This window comes from Canis lupus, chromosome 14, assembly GCF_048164855.1.
Source record: "Canis lupus baileyi chromosome 14, mCanLup2.hap1, whole genome shotgun sequence".
Lineage (NCBI taxonomy): Eukaryota > Metazoa > Chordata > Mammalia > Carnivora > Canidae > Canis > Canis lupus.
The window spans coordinates 49,899,943-49,917,101 of NC_132851.1; the positions used below are offsets into that span (position 1 = coordinate 49,899,943).

Genomic DNA, 17,159 nt, shown 5'->3' on the forward strand with positions numbered 1-17,159 from the left:
ACACACCAGAATATTATTCAGCTCTCAAAAAGAAAGAAATCCTTTCATACTTAACATGGATGAATCTTGAGGACATTACGCTAAGTAAAATAAGCCAATCATACAAGAACAAATAAGGCATGATTTCACTTACATAAGGTGTCTAAAGTAGCCAAACTGATGGAAGCAGAAGGCAGAATGGTGGTTGTCAGGGGCTTGGGGAAGGGGGAAATCAGGAATTGCTGATTCAGGAAATCAGGATATAGAGCTTCACAGTCATACAGGATGAAAAAGTGTGAGATCTGCTACACAACAATGTATAGAGTTAACAATACTGCATGCACTTAAAGTTTTAAGAGAGCAGATTTCATATTATATGGTCTTTTCACACCATCCATTTAATCTATATATGCCTTTATATTTACAGTGAGTTTCTTGTAGACAACACATAGTTGGATCTTGTTTTTTAATCCACTCTGACAATCTGTCTTTCAAAGTGATTATTGATACAGCTGGACTAATATCTACCATATTTATTATTGTTTCTATTTATTGCTCTTGTTCTTTGCTCCCACCTTTGTCTTTCACCCTGCTTTTTGCCATTTTCAGCATCTTACATGATTTTCTGAGCAGTTTACAGTATTCCTATTCTTTCCTTTCTTAACATATTGGTTAGGTTTCTTATTCTTTACCTTTTTTTAGTGGTTTAGTGGTTTTTACTTTTTTATTCTTTAGGTGGTACCCTAGAGTTTACAACATACATTTTTAAAGTTTCTTTCTTTTACACATAGATATATTTTTTAAGTAAACTCTACCCTCAACATGAGGCTTGAACTCATGACCCTGAGATCAAGTCACATGCTCTACCAAATGAGTCAGCCAGGTACCCCTACAGTATACGTTTACGACTAATCCAAGTTCACTTTCAAATAAACACTATGCCACTTGACAAGTAGTATACCTTATAATAACCAAATAATCCTTATTCCTCCCTCTTATCCCTTATAATATTGTCATTCATTTCACTTATATATAAGCATACGTTCGTTCGTATACACAATCAAATTCATTTTTGCTACTATTATTTTGAACTGTTATGTGAGGTCAATTAAGAATAAAAATAAGTTTGTTGTTTTTTTTAGCTTTACCTACTCCTTCATCAATGCTCTTTCTCACTTTACAAACTTCCAAGTTTCTGACCTATACCATCTTCCTTCTCTCTAAAGAACTTCTTTTAATATCTCCGGCAAGGTAGGTCTACCACCAATAAATTCCCTCAATTTGTTTGAGAAAGTATTTCTTCTTCATTTTGGAAGAATAATTTCTTCTTTTGGAAGAAAACGAATACTAGGTTGGTGAATTTTTCTCTCAATGATTTAAGTATGTTATTCTACTTTCTTCTTATTTGCACCACTTCTGAGGAGAAGTCAAATGTAATTCTTCTTCTCTAGGTAAGGTGTTTCTCTCCTCTGGCTTCTTTTAGGATTTTTTTCTTTATATCTCATTTTCTATAGTTTGAAAATGATACACCTAGGTGTTGTTTGGGGGGGTATTTATCCTTCTTGATGGTCTCTAAATTTCCTGGGTCTGTTATTTGGGGTTTGACATTAACTTGGGGAAATTCTCAGTTATTATTATTTCAAATCTTTCCTTTTTCCTGATACTCCCATTACACCCATATTACAACTTTTGTAGTTGTCACACAATCCCTAGATATTTTCTTTTCAGACTTTGTCCTTGTTTTTCATTTTTGAGGATTCTAAGATATTCTCTAGCTCAGAGGTACCTGACTCACGTGTCTAGTTTACTAAGAAGCCTGTCAAAGGTATTCTTCATTTCTGGTACTCCTTATCTACCTTCATTCTTAGGCTTTCCATCTCCCCACTTACACTTCCCACCTAGTTCCCGCATACTATTTTATCCATTAGATCCCTGAGCATATTAATCATAAATTCCTTATCTGGTAACTCCAACATCCTTGTGCCATGTCTGGCTCTGATATTTGCTCTGTCTCTTCAAATCATGTTGTCTTTTTGGTAAGCCGTATAATTTTTTCTTGATTGCTGGACATGAGGTACTAGGTAAAAGGAACTGCTATAAACAGGCCATTAGTAACGTGGTGGTGAGGTGTGGGGGAGTGGAGCATTCTACAGCCCAGGATTAGGTCTCAGTCTTTTAGTGAGCATGTGCAGCTGGACTGTGAACTTCATCAATGTTTCTCGGGGGTTTTTTCTCCCTCTTTAGGTAAACTAAGATGGTTAGAGTAGGCAGGCATTTGGTACTTCCTTGCCTCCAGATCAGTTAGATTCTGGTTAACTAGTTTTTCCTAAGGGTAGGTCATGTTAAGAACAGAGTGCTCTGGTATATTTCAAAATGGTTCTTTTCTCTCTACACCAGCTGGAAGCAAGTGGAGATTTTTCTTTTCTTTTCTTTTCTTTTTTTTTAGTGGAGATTTTTCTGATATTCACTGTTGGAACCTGGTTGAGCTCCCAGAGGTAAATCTTATGCTACTGTTGAAGTCTCCCTATAACTAGATCCCCTTGGGAGTTTTTAAGTTGTCAAAGTTACCCACAGTGAGCCTCCGGCAATTTGTCAATTACAGTGCTGATTCTGCACTGGTTTTTGAGATAGTTTCAGCTTGTAAAGTCTATGACTTTCTGTGTTTGCCTGACTCTCCAATCTTGGGGAGATTACCCTGTGATCAGGTTTTCCCTGTGCCCCCTCCCCCTTTTATGCATCCAAGGATTGTTGATTTTCAGACCATTCCCTTTTTTGTTTGTTATTAGGACAAAGGGGGGACTCTGTTACTTGTTTTCATTTTCCCATAATAATTTTTTTTAAATTAAAAGTGATTAAAAGTGTCACTTTAAATTAATTTTTAAAATTTTAATGTTTAAATTACAAGTGTATTTTTACCTAGTAACTTTATTTTTTTTATTTGTTTTACCTAGGAACTTTAAAGTAAAAAAAAAAGGTAGGATAAATTTTTTCAATTAGAATTTTTATTACAGTAAAAAAATTACAGAAAAATAAAGGTACAATAAATTAGATTAAGGCTGTCAATTTTTCATTTTAAGTCAGTAAGTATTTAAGGATCAACAGAAGTTCAAGCTCTGTGTTAGAGATTATAGGTACTTAATAAATTGAAGAAGCTAGTTAACAACAAAGAATTTCTTAGGTCTTTTCCTGTAACAAACCATAGTACAGATTAATGACATGATCTAAAGCATTATTATAACACCAACTATACAGAGGTTGCCACAGTATTTACTATTTAATAGTTTTCCTGTGAATTAGTTCTCAGTAGTTCCAAACATAGGTTCTTTATAAGAAAGCACTCAAAGTCTGATGAAAGTTTAAATCAAATGCTTGCTTTAAGAATGAACATATATGAATTACCTTCACTGAAGTCTCCACATCAGCTAATATAAAAAAGGCATGACCCAAAAGTGACTGATATTCATCTTTACATATATTTATTGAAGAGACAACTATTCACATATGGCTGATTCATATTTGGTTTCTCCACTGTCTCCCTACTTTCTGTGTGTATGTGTGTGTACATGCATGCATACTTTAGTTTTCATTTTCACCTTCAAGAAGGTAATTAGGATAAATTTTACTTAAAATTTTTGGTGTGGTAAACTTCATAAACCTGTCAGTTTCAGTTATCAATATTCTTTCACTGACAAGGAAAATTAGGAATTACTATGTTCTAACTAGTTTTCATTGCAGAAGTGGAATATCACTGTAACATTCTTAGTGGCAATATTCTTCTAAATCATGAGTTCCTTCAGAATAGGAGTAATAGGGATGCCTGGGTGGCTCAGCAGTTGAGTGTCTGCCTTCGGCTCAGGGACTGATCCCAGGATCCGAGATTGAGTCCTGCATGGGGTTCCTTTAGGGGAGCCTGCTTCTACCCTCTGCCTGTGTCTCTGCCTCTCTTTCTCTCTGTCTCTCATGAATAAATAAAAAAAATCTTAAAAAATAAAAGGAGTAGTAATTTACTTATTCATCTATTACTAGGACCTGTGAGAATATCTGACAAATATTACTCAACTGGCATTGGTGAATAACTGAATTAACTGAGACCCATTCAACCCTGCCACAAAATTAGTGCAAAATTTTACACTCAAGTTTGCTTCTGACCCACCCAATGCCCATTCTAAGTTTTTTAAAAATCAAGAATATAATTGTATATGCAATATAACAGCAACATAAAAGGATATTTTTGATAGCAAAAGGTGATATATTTTTGAGAAAAGGGAATTTTTTTTTAAAAGGGAATTTTTTTAATAACAAAATAATACTCTGGGAAATTAAAGGAATCAAATAAAAAATAAATGGTCTGAGTCAAAAGCACCTGAGCAACAGGACTGAGTCCCTAAAATGTGCATGAAGCAAAATTCAGAAGTCAGATGCCCATGTCCTAGTTGGTTTTAAGTACTTTGGGGTAGTGCTCTCAAGTCAGAATTAAACCAGCTGATAAACAGCATGCTTGAGGATTCAGTACAAAACTTAAGACCTATGGAATTTAGAAAAGCATGGATGGAAATCTCTGGAATATAACCATCCTAAGCCTCAGAATTCCTTTTTTTTTTTTTTTTTAATTTATTCATGAGAGACACAGAGACAGAGGCAGAGACACAGGCAGAGGTAGAAGCAGGCTCCCCAGAGGGGGCCCAATGCAGCACTCGATCTCAGGACCCCAGGATCATGCCCTGAGCCAAAGGCAGATGCTCAACCGCTGAGCCATCCAGGCGTCTCTAAGCCTCAGAATTCTTACCTAAGAGGGTTCTTGTAAAGAATAAAAGATATAATGCATAGGGATACCTATTTTTATTAACAAAATAAACATAAATGGCAACTGCCCCTTGAAAAAACAAAAGGCTTAAGCATATGCAGCATGACAAAGGGTTAATATTTTTACCACATTAGGATTTTTTTTTTTTTTTTTTTTTTTAGATTTTATTTATTTAAGGTTCCTGGGTAGCTCAGTCTGTTAAGCGTCTGCCTTTGAGTTGGGTCATAATTTTGGGGTCCCAGGATCGAGCCCCACAATGAGCTCCCCGCTCACTGAGGAGTCTGCTTCTCCTCCCCACTCCCCTCACTTATGCTCTTTGGCTCTCTCTCAAATAAATAATTTAAAAAATATATTTTATTTACTAATTTGAGAGAGAACACAAACAAGGGAGGGGTGTAGAGAGAGGGGGAAGCAGAGTTCTGGCTGAACAGGGAGCCTGATCCCAGGATCATTACCTGAGCCAAGGCAGACACTTAACCAACTTGAACCACCCAGGTGCCCCTCATATAAGGATATTTAGAAGTTATTGAGAAAAAGGTTAAAATCCAACCCCCTAAAATGAGCAAAAAGTGTAACTAAATGAAGCACAAAGAAAACAAATGGGTAATAAATGTAAAATTATTCCTGGCTAGAAATCAAACAACTTAAACTAAAAACTTGTTATGAATACTAATGATTCCTTAAAAATTATATTTCATATATTTATCATCCAGCAAATATTTACTGAGCATGAATATAATTGTCTAACACTACGCTAATGGTAGTTTTAAATGACAAAACAGATACAGCAACTGCATTTGAGGTACTTTCCAGAGGTACACACAAAACACTATGAATACATACAGTTATTAGAGACAGAGTTATTAAGGAAGCCTCCTAGAAGAAGTAATCCCTAAGTTGAGATTCGAAGGATAAATAAATTCACCAGGCCAAGAGACAAAGAACTTTGATGCCAAAAGAACGGTATATGCAAAGGTCTGGAGACACAAGAAAGAACTAAGATTTTAGGGTACTGGAAGTAGTTCAACATGATTACAGCAAAAACCTAGGGACAGGGTGTGGTAAAAACTGGTGGTAAGAGACAAGAATGATGGGGAGTATATATCATGAAAGGCCACATGAAGGTTAAAAAAGAAAAATCACCTGGGCCTCAATGGCAACATGACAACACTGAAGTAGTTTTTAGCAGGGAAGTGATATTAATAGATTTGCTCTTCTGAAATATCATTCTGGCTACAATATAGAGAATGGAGAAAATCAGGCCAAACTAGAGTTAAGAAGACTAATAGAAGTAAGGTATTATAGGTTCAGGCAAAATAATATAGAGGCAGAGGTTATATAAAGAAATATAAGAATTTTAGTAAGTGGGGGAATCTGGGTGGCTCAATTAGTTAAGCATCTGACTTTGGCCAAAGTCATGATACCGGGGTCCTGGAATGGAGCCCCAATAGGGCTCCTTATTCAGTAGGGAGTCTACTTGTCCCTCTCTCTCTGCCCAGCCCCCACTTGAGTGCTCTCTTTTTCTAAATAAATAAAATATTTTTAAAAAGAATTTTAATAGATACTAAGATGACTAGACAGAATTTGGTGATTAATAATCAGAAGTGGGGAGGTCAGGAAGCAGTTGAGAGTATCACCCAAATTTTGGCTTGGACCTCTCTGTAGGCTCATAGGAAACATACAGGAAACCTAGAAGGGAAGTGGGAGGTAATGACGTTGAAAGCAGCGGCCACCATTTATTGAACACTTACTATGTGTCCGGCATTCCTCAAAGTTTTCTCTCATTTAAGACTCTCAACAATCATATGAAGTAAGCTATTATTATCTCCATTTTACTGATGAGGAAACTGAAACACAAAGACTGTAAGTAAGCCAAGTAAGGTCAGCAATAAAGCTGAGTTATGAACGCTGATAGTTTAGCTTGAACTATGCTCTTAATCACCGTTACAGATACCTCACATATACTTTAGATGATGGATTCAGTTTTAGACATGTAGTGTTTAAGATGTCTAAGGGATATGCAAGAGGAGAAACATCCAGTTGGTGGTTATAAGTGAGCCTGGCATTCAAGAAAACAGGATGAAAATGTAAATCGGAAGTCATCAACATAAATATGTAAACTAAAGACAGTGATGGGATTTTCTAGAAAAAACATAAAATAAGAAAAAGACAGACTAAGATTGAAACTTGAAAAAAAAATAAAAAAAGAAAAGAAACTTGATTAAAAAATAGTATTTTAGAAACCGGAAGAAGACTAAGAAAATAGGAAGGAGGCAGAGCAAGTAACTTAAAAAAAGGAGCTCTACGAATACTCTGAAAACTTTATTAATGAAAGAAATTGAAGATGACACAAACAAATGGAAAGATATTCATGATCACGAATTGGAAGAATTAATATTGTTAAAATGTATGTACTGCCCAAAGCAATCTACAGATTCAGTGTAATCAAAATACCAGTGGTATTTTTCACAGACCTAGAATAAATAATGCCAACATTTGTTCCACAAAAGACTACAAAGAGCCACAGCAATCTGAGAAAAGAATAAAACTGAAAATATCATAATCACAGATTTCAAGAGACAGTACAAAGCTATAGTTATTCAAACAATATGGTACTGGCACAAAGACAGATCAATGGAAAAGAATGGAGAACACAGAAATAAATCCATGCATATATGGTCAATTAACCTACAACAAAGGGGTCTCTTCAATAGATGGTGCTGGGAAATGGAATAGTGCTTAGCGTAAGTATTGCTATTTGTGACAACATGTATGGACCAAGAGGGCATTAAACTAAGTGAAATAAGTCAGAGAAAGACAAGTACCATATGATTTCACTTATATCTGAAATTTTAAAAACCAAAACAAATGAACAAATAAGAACAGAAACAGACCCATAAGTACAAAGAACAAACTGGCGATTGCCAGAGGTGGAGGTCAAGGAATGGGCAAAATGGGGGAAGGGAAGGAGAAGATACAGGCATCTGGTTATAGAGTGAATATGAGTCATGGAAATAAAAGGCACAGCACAAAGAATATAGTCAGTGGTACTGGAATAGTGTCGTATGGTGAAAGATGGGAGCTACTCTTACAGTGAGCACAGCATAATATATAGAGTTGGCCAAGCACTATGATGAACACCTGACACTAATGTAACATTGTGTCAACTATACTTCAATAAAACAAAAAAATTTTAAGTAATTTACCTAAGAATCAAACAAATAAAAAAAGAACTGGGCTGTGAAAACAGATTTCCTGGGTACACATTACAGCTCAGTCCCTTTATTAACTGTGGGTCTCAGACTAATCACTTCATCTCTACGCATTACTTCTTTCATTTTTAAAATGGAGAAAATAATAGGTACATGCAGTTCCAAGGATTAAATATGTTACGTGTTTGGGACAGTACACAGAAAACAGCAAATGAATTTTAAATATGATTAGTGTTAAAAATATCAACTAGATGGCAAAGGATCAAAGGGACAGAAGAAAGCCAAGAAAGATTAGCTGTCATTAAAATGAAAGGAAAAGAGGTTTTGAGAAGTTGACAATGCTGATATTACAGTGCAGACAAGATAATAACTCTAAAATAACCATTATATTTAATAACAAAGAGCTTGATACCTTTGGTGAAGGAGATAAAAAACAGCATTGCTTTAAGAAAGTAAATTGGATATCCCTTTCTTTAAAAAAGCTTGGTGAGAAAAAGTTTGGTGAAGGGCACCTGGGTGGCTCAGTTGGTTAAGCGTCTGCCTTGGGCTTAAGTCATGATCCCAGAGTCCTGCCTGGGCTCCCTGCTCAGTGGGGAATCTGCTTCTCCCTTAGCCCCTGCCCCAATTTGTTGTGCTCATTCTTTCTCTCCCTCTCACAAAGATAGATGAAATCTTAAAAAAAAAAAAAAAAAAAAAAAAACAACAACAACAACAAAAAAAAGGTTTGGCAAGGTGTATCAATTGCTTGAAAATATTTATATTCTTTGACCCAGTAATTTTACTTTGAGAAAAAAAGGGAACAGGAACAATCAGAGGTGTATCCAAAGTTTTATATTCATTATACTATTATGCACAATCTAGTAAAGCTAGAAAGAATTCAAGCATCTAATAACAGTATCAGTGGCATTAAGATATATCAAACATAAATCCAAATGAGCCAAAGGTAGAACTGTGGTTATTCCTAAGTAGCTTATGAATTTAAAATTTTTTTCTTTAGTACGTTCTAAAATTTCTCCCACGAACATGCACTATTATTATAACCAAAAAACTTAAGTGCTGCCTTTCTCTATTTTAATTGTCCAACATAAAATACATGTTTATCCATTCCAGAAAACAAAATAGGAGCAACAAAATAACATGTTACTGTTTCAAAGTAAGAGTAATAGAGACTATTTTTCCATGTTCTGTGCACATAATTTAAAGAAAAAACTTTTAATTTCATCTAATTATTAAAAATCTTTAAATTATTAATTTAAAATGATTAACTCAAGAACCTGAGTTTAAAAAATGGAGACTACAATAAATCTTTTTTTAATCTAATAACCTATTGACCCACTGACCTACTTTGGTATTTAGGTTAGTTAAATCTGATATCCCAGATATTTCTGGGACTGATGGATCTATTAACATTAATTAAAAGTACTGCTGAAATTTAACTGACTGGTATGACACAAAATCCAAGCATCAATCTTCAACTACGTTTATCAACATTTATGAAAAATTCTAACTTGCTTCTGCAGAGTGCTCAATGTTTGTATTACAGCTAAAAAGATCCCACATCTGGCTCCCGGTGCATGGAGCCTGCTTCTCCCTTTGCCTATGTCTCTGCCTCTCTCTCTCTCTCTCTCTCTCTCTCTCTGTGACTATCATAAAAAAATAAAAATTAAAAAAAAAAAGGAAATAATCTTAAAAAAAAGATAATTATTCCTCACAGAACAATTTTAACTTGTAAAGAAAGATTCAAATACTTTTTAAATGAACTGTTTAATGTATGAATAAAGATGAAATTAAATAGTTCTTAACTTAGCACTAAATGGGAACATTATCCTACCTCTACAATGGATGTAAAATATTAGCAAAATGAAAACATTCTTAACTCTATATAGCAGTCTCTGAGACCCACTTGACTGAGAATTGACAGTAAGAACAAGAAACACACCCCAAACCAAATTTTTATGAATCAGACAAGATTCTGGCTCAAGACAAATAACAAACGATACCAGAACTCTCATCTTTCAAAGGCCTAAATGTGAAGTATTTTTGAAGTCTCATTAAATAAACAAACACTAAAAAATTAGTTTAACTTTCTTAGTAGGACCCAAGACTATTCTAATGATTCAACTAATGTATTTCTTCAAATAATGCCTGAGCTCCCTATTCATGTGATGGACTGATATGGTCCACAGAATATAGGAGCATCTTATTCCTTTTTCAGAGATCAGACTGAGGCCTACTTGGGTACATTTATCATATGGATAAGCCACTCCATGAGACATTCTGTGGCAAAATGCAATGATTGCTTACAACTCTACATAGCTCAAGTCATACAAATAAACACTTCTTATAATTCCAACTTACAGCATTTATTAATACTTTAGGCACTAATACAAATATTACAGAACATGTGGAAGGGAACCAAGGTCAGTTCTCTTGCCACACTGCATGGTACCTATTTTCCCTTCTAGCTTCATTCTATTTCTCTGTCTTCAGCCCCCATTTCACCCTCACTCTATGCACTCCCTATTCTCCAGCCACAATCAACTTCTCACCATTCCCATGAGGTAGTTTACCCCTGGGTAAACAAAGGTCCATTCATCAATGCCAACAAATTATCAACACAAAAAACTTCTTAATAAACTAGAATTGACATTCACAGGAAATCTTATTGTTATACCAGGATTCAATAAATCAGTATGTAAAATTCACATTGGTGGAAAATTAAATGGACATACCATGTATTAATTTCCTATGGTTTCTATAACACATTACCACAAACTTAATGGAATGAGAAAACAAACATAGTCTCTCCCCGTTCTGCAGATCTGAGTCCAATACAGGTCTCACTGGGCTAAACTCAAGGTGTCGGCAGGGCTACGGCTGCTAAAGGTGACCTTTCTGGCACCTTTAGCAAAAAATGTTTCCTTGCCTTTACAGCTTCTCAAAGCTGCTCACTTTCCTTGGCTTATGGCTCTCCTGCTCAATCTTCAAAGCCAGCAGCAGGCATATCCTCAAGCTGCCATCTCTTCTGCCACCCTCTTATCATACAGACTGTAGTGACAGATTACACTGGGCTCATCCAGATAATCCAAGATAACTTTCGCAACCCTAATTCCTCTTTGCCATTTAACCTAACATAGTCACAGGTTCTGGGAATTATGGCATGGACATCTTTGAAGGACCATTATTCTGCCTACCACATTCCATGACCCAAGAAGTCTCTCTTTGGTGAAGACAAAATTAAGTATCTTTGAGGAAGACAAGACATTAGTGAATATTATTTGATCATTAGATAAAAGACTACACCACCATGCTAGATAGTTTGTAACCTTTTTTTTTTCCTATTATATTATTGAAGTATTGTAACTTCTGAGCTTTTTCTTTCATGTTTCTTCAAGGGAACTGAAAAATAACATGGATAATAATTGATAAACTCGTGTTCCAGGATTTCAACTGCAACTTTCAAGCCTAACTTTATTGTTATATGGCAGCAAGAGGCTCTATGTCTGTTTTTTCTGGATGGCAAAAGTTAATGTCCAAATGAATATGAAAGTATACTTTCCCTTTTGGATGACTATGTCATGTGCTATATACTGCACTAAAACAAAACAAAACAAAACATAATTTATTAAGTGTCAAACAGGTGTCCAAAGAAGACTGATTAAATCCAAGCCTTTGTGGAGTGGCCTGTTTTAAAACGAAAAGTGGGGCAGCCCTGGTGGCGCAGTGGTTTAGCGCTGCCTGCAGCCCGGGTGTGATCCTAGAGACCAGGGATCAGGTCCCGCGTCTGGCTCCCTGCGTGGAGCCTGCTTCTCCCCTCTGCCTGTGACTCTGCCTGTGTGTGTGTGTGTGTGTGCGTGTGTGTGTGTCTCAATAAATAAATAAAATCTTAAAAATAAAAGTGTATGTTAATGTTTTTTCTCCTCAAATTTTATTTAATTGAGATAGAGAAGAGGCAGAGAGAGAATATCCAGATGGACTCCTATGAGCATGGAGCCTGATGCAAGGCTCAATCCCACAACCCATGAGATCAGGACCTGAGCTGAAACCAAGAGTCAGTTGCTTAACCAACTGAGCCACCCGGGTGCCCCTGGGTGTATGTACATTTCTGAGATGGATAGGAGTGGCAGGGAAGGGAGAGAGAGAGGGAGAAGGATAGAGAAGAAAGGGAGGGCAAGAATGAATTAATAAATTATATCAACCTAGAAGTACAGAATTTCATTAGTGCTAAAAAATCTCCAGGGACCTGTTAGGAAATTTGATTATTAAGTAGGATTATGAAAATACTAGGTTTAGGGCTACCTCGTGAGAGATTTAGTAACTTAAAACTAGTATGTACAAATACAATGACAATGTCTTAACATTTTATATACTTCATTAATGAGGCCACCAGACCCATTTAAAATGCCACTAAAAATAAAATATATCAACTCTTAAGGCCACAAGTATTCCTCTAATTTTTTGCAGTATAATCACTTTATAAAATAGGCAGTTGTTTTGATGTATTAAAACTTGGGTAAACTGCTAGGTTGCTTTTGTGTAGCCAAGTAGTCCAAGCAAGTTCACAATCATCTGAAACCTAGTTCAAGTACATTTAGATGCATCCTGAACTACAGAATATTCAGAACTACCATAGAGTATTTTGTCACTAAAATAATAATTTTATCTACACTTCAAGATAAAATTTACTCCTAGCCGTATGAATCATATATATGCTATCCATTGCACTTTTCTCTCTATCCCTTATTTACCTTCAAAGTTTTGAAATAAATATATAAATAAAATAAATAATTTTGAAATAAATGTAATAGTTGGCTATTATTTTTTAAATCGGATTAAACTGATTGCTGGATCCTCACTTGAAATGCTAAGGTCTTAGAAAATAGCAGATCAAGACACCACCTGAATCTGTGGAGTATGAAGGGAGATAGGGCTCACACTGCACAGACAAATCGTCTCAGTAGCATGAATAGGAGTAATTAATGACAAAAGAGGATGTGTGCGTGGAATACTAATTCAGAGCCAGAAGGCCTATGACCAGGTTTCTCAAGGTGCAACCTGACAAGGTGCAACCTGTCAAGTGTTACAGCACAGAGATATACCCTTGATAAAGAATACACAGGATTTGAGATTTCTATTGATTTATCTTTCTATCTGCTACTGAGCCCAGACAGTAAATTTTGTATTTTTTTTTTTTTAAAGATCTTATTTATTTATTCATGAGAGACAGAGAGAGAGAAGCAGAGATACAGGCAGACAGAGAAGCAGGCTCCCTCTGGGGAGACTGGTGGGACTCGATTCCAGGACTCCAGGATCACACCCTGAGCCAAAGGCAGATGCTCAATCACTGAGCCACCCAGGTGCCCCTTAAATTTTGTATTTCATATATTGTATTTTTTGGTTCTGAAATTTCCATTTCATTCTTTTATGTGATTTCTATTTTTCAAAGAACTATGCTTCCATTCATTTCAAGAGCGTTCACTTTTACCTCAAGGAGCACAGATATAACAGGTGCTTTAAAGCCTTTTTTAAATAATTCCATCACTGTATCATCCCAGGTCTGGCATCTATTTATTGTATTTTCCCTTACAAAGTGGTCAGATTTTCCTATTTCTTGGTATGTCAAAAATTTGGATTATATCCTAGACCTGAATATTAGGTTATAAAACTCCAGATGCTATTGACCCCTCCTGGATAATTTGATTTTTTTATTGAAGTTTAGATTGTAAGTTCTGTATTGCCTTCTGGGGTAGCAGTTCGAATGTCAGTTTGGTTTTTAAAGCCTTTACTTTTACTGTGTTATTTGGGTCTATCCTTTGCATGCACCACTCAAATGCAAGTCTGGATCTGAACAGTGGTTTATATCATAGTTCAAATTCTCTAAGTCCTTCTTGTGTTTCTTTAAGTACGTTCTGTGCATGATCATGAGTAAGGTAGGACCGTTGTGGGTTCATATTCACAATCAGAGAATCTCCTCTCAATTCTCTTCTCCTTGAGATTTTCCCAGCATGCTGCAGTTTTCAGCAGTCCCTTTCTCAATTCCTCCCGCGAGAGAAATTATTTTTCTTTCAGTTTTAAGTGCTAGTGCCACAACGACAGCACAATTTAGAAGTGGAGATAATCTTAGGGCAGGCTTAAGAGAGAAAAAGGAAAAAAAAAGCGGATCCCCTTCTTCCTTACCCTCTGCTAGAAATGAGGGGTTTCTCTTGAAGTTTTTGCTAACTGATACACCCTCTGTGCAGTTCCACAATTCTGCCCACCACTTGGTCAAAGCTGGATCATGGAAAGAGTAAAATGGTACACTCACAATCATACAGGCTACACTTCAAATTATGACTTTCCTTCTCAATTTGCCTATTATTAATTTTCAGTCTTCAAAGAGTCGGGTTTTTTATTCCATTAGGAGTTTCTAGTTCTAATCAAAGAATTAGTCTTACTCCATCTTGGTCTATCCAATTGTATTATACCCATGTCCCAACAGACCTTTCACCTAGTGACTTTAGTAGTTATTGACTGATGATCATCTAGATCTATTCTTTCATTAGAAGTTGCACTGTGGTGAGTTTTCTAAATCTATTATTTTCTCAGCATTTCTTATTAGCTGTGATTCTTCTATAAAGGTAAACTTTCCCTCTTAACTATTTGGTTATCCTGAAATATAATCGGGCACCTAGGTGGCTCAGTTGGTTAAGCATCTGTCTTGGGCTAAAGTCATGATCCCAGGTCGGGAGGGAGTCATCAGGCTCCCTTCTCAGTGGGGAGTCCGCTACTTCCTCTGCCCCTTCCCATACTCATGTGCCCGTAGCTCTCTTACACACATAAAAATAAAATCTTGAAATATAATCTGTGCAGAAAAACATTAAATGGTTGATTCTTTCATTTACATGACCTGATTGATGCCTGTGAGAATTTTTTTTAGTATTTTAATGAACTTCTAAAGTCTTATATATTTGTTTTTCAACCTGCTATAGTCATTACTTTTTTTAACCTGGTTTTATGAAAAATTTCAAACGTATACAAAAGTAAAAAGAATAATATAACTATTAACCCAAATACCATCCATTTTCAACAATTATCAAATCATGGTAAATCTGGTTACATCTATTCTGGTCCTTCTCTGTTCCTTCCCACCCTCCTTTGCATTATTAAAAGTAAACCCCCCAAACTGTATCACTGCATCTGTAAACACCCTAGTGTAAACCTATAAATTACAAGGACTAACAAAAACATATAACCACAATATCATTATGATATCTAAAAGGTTAACAGAGATGTATACGACCTCCACACCCAAAATAAAATTCTGAGAGAAATTTTAAAAGGCCTAAATACATGGAAGTACTATAGTAGTTAAGGTGCTGAAACTCTCAATATTGAAAGATGTCCAATATATTCAACTTGCTCTGTACATTTGATATCAAGCTAGTCAATAATAATATTAAATAACACTATTAAAAGTGCTTACTATTTTTTTAAAACTTGCTTACTATAAGGCAGGTTATCTATTTATTAGGAAACTGACAGGTCGAGTATAAAATTTTTATTGAAATTCAAAGGACCGGGCAGCCCCGGTGGCGCAGCGGTTTAGCGCCGCCTGCAGCCTGGGGTGTGATCCTGGAGATCCAGGATCGAGTCCCACATCGGGCTCCTTGCATGGAGCCTGCTTCTCCCTCTGCCTGTGTCTCTGTCTCTCTCTCTCTCTCTCTCTGTGTCTCTCATGAGTAAATAAAAATCTTAAAAAAAAAAAAAAAAGAAATTCAAAGGACCAAAAAAAACAAGGAATTGTGAAGAACATAATTGGAGGATTTAGAGTTATAGCAATTAGAAGAATATAAAACCAGCACACTAGACTGATGGAACAGAAGAGTCCAAAAACAGAACCATGAACGAATAAACACTCACCTGAATTACAACAAAGGCACTAGTGCATTACTATAGGGAAAGGATAGTCTTTTCAATAAATAATATTGGACAAAATGGGTTTCCATATGTAAAATAAAATGAACCAGGAATCCTATCATATACCATGCATAAACCTAAATGTAAAGATTTAAACAATCAAGTTTATAGGAGAAAACATACAAGAATAACTTCTTGGCTTTGGGATGGACAAAGATTACTTAAAACCATAAAGGAACAGTTTGACAAGATGGACTATTAAAATTAAGAAATTTTCTTAATAAAGGTACACTATTAAGATAGTAAAGAAGTAGGATAGATACCTTCAATATTTAATCTAATAAAAAATTTATCCTAGAAATAAAGAACTCGTACCAATCCATAAGACAAGTCAATAGAAAAATGGTCAAATGACATGAATAGGTATTTCTCAAAAGAGGATATTCAAATGGTCAATAGCATATAAACATGTGCTAATAAATCTTTAAAGTCAGCAGGGAATTACAAATTAAAGTTCCTAACTTCTTACCACATATGTAGCAAAGGAGCTAATATTTAAAAAAACATAATTTTAAGCATTGGTGAGGATGTAGAAAATAGTATAAATTGACTCAATCACTTTCAAAAACTAGAAGCATCTACTAAAGCTAAAGAGTTTCATGATCAACAACTTCACTCTTGGATATTTACTCAAAAGAATGCATGCATATGTGCGCCAAAAGACATGGTCAAGAATATTCACAGTAGCACTGTTCATAATAGCCAAAAACTGATAATGATCCAAATGTTCATCAACAGGATAATGGATAAAACTGTGACATATACAATGAAGGATTCAAAACAATGAAAAAGAATAAATTAACGTTACAACGTTTTATGAATCAACATGTGTGACTCACATAAACAAGATATTGATCCAAAAAAATAGTCAAAAGATGTTAAAAAATAGACAATACTAATGAATAGTAAATGAAGTCAGAATAATAGTTACCTTCAGAAATGTGTGTTGACTGTCGGGGGCATGAAGGAGGCTCCTAGGTTGATGAAAGTATTCTATATCTTGATCTTGGTATTGGTTAAACGAGCATTGACTTCATAAAATTTCATCAAAAGGATACTCAAGATTTATCCACTTTATAAAAAGCATGGTTTAATTAAATGCAAAAAAGTTTTAAAAGTTAGCAAGACTGTATCGGTCGCTTAACTTTTAAATTTTTAACTTTTTAGTTATTTTACTTGGTAAAATTCAAGCCTAGGAAAACTAGGTT

At 35.3% G+C, this 17,159-nt stretch overlaps 1 protein-coding gene across 16 annotated transcripts in view; it reads right to left on the bottom strand.

Annotated features, from left to right (window-relative positions):
* CLOCK (clock circadian regulator) overlaps positions 1-17,159 on the bottom strand; it is a 141,186-nt gene that overhangs the window by 84,863 nt on the left and 39,164 nt on the right. For 4 of the 16 annotated variants that reach the window (XM_072775104.1, XM_072775094.1, XM_072775098.1 and 1 more), the window contains exon 4: positions 16,883-17,023. The exons of the other annotated variants lie outside the window; for them this stretch is intronic. The gene's annotated coding sequence lies outside the window, so the exon portion shown is untranslated. The remainder of the gene's footprint in view (positions 1-16,882; positions 17,024-17,159) is intronic. 16 annotated transcript variants of the gene reach the window in all.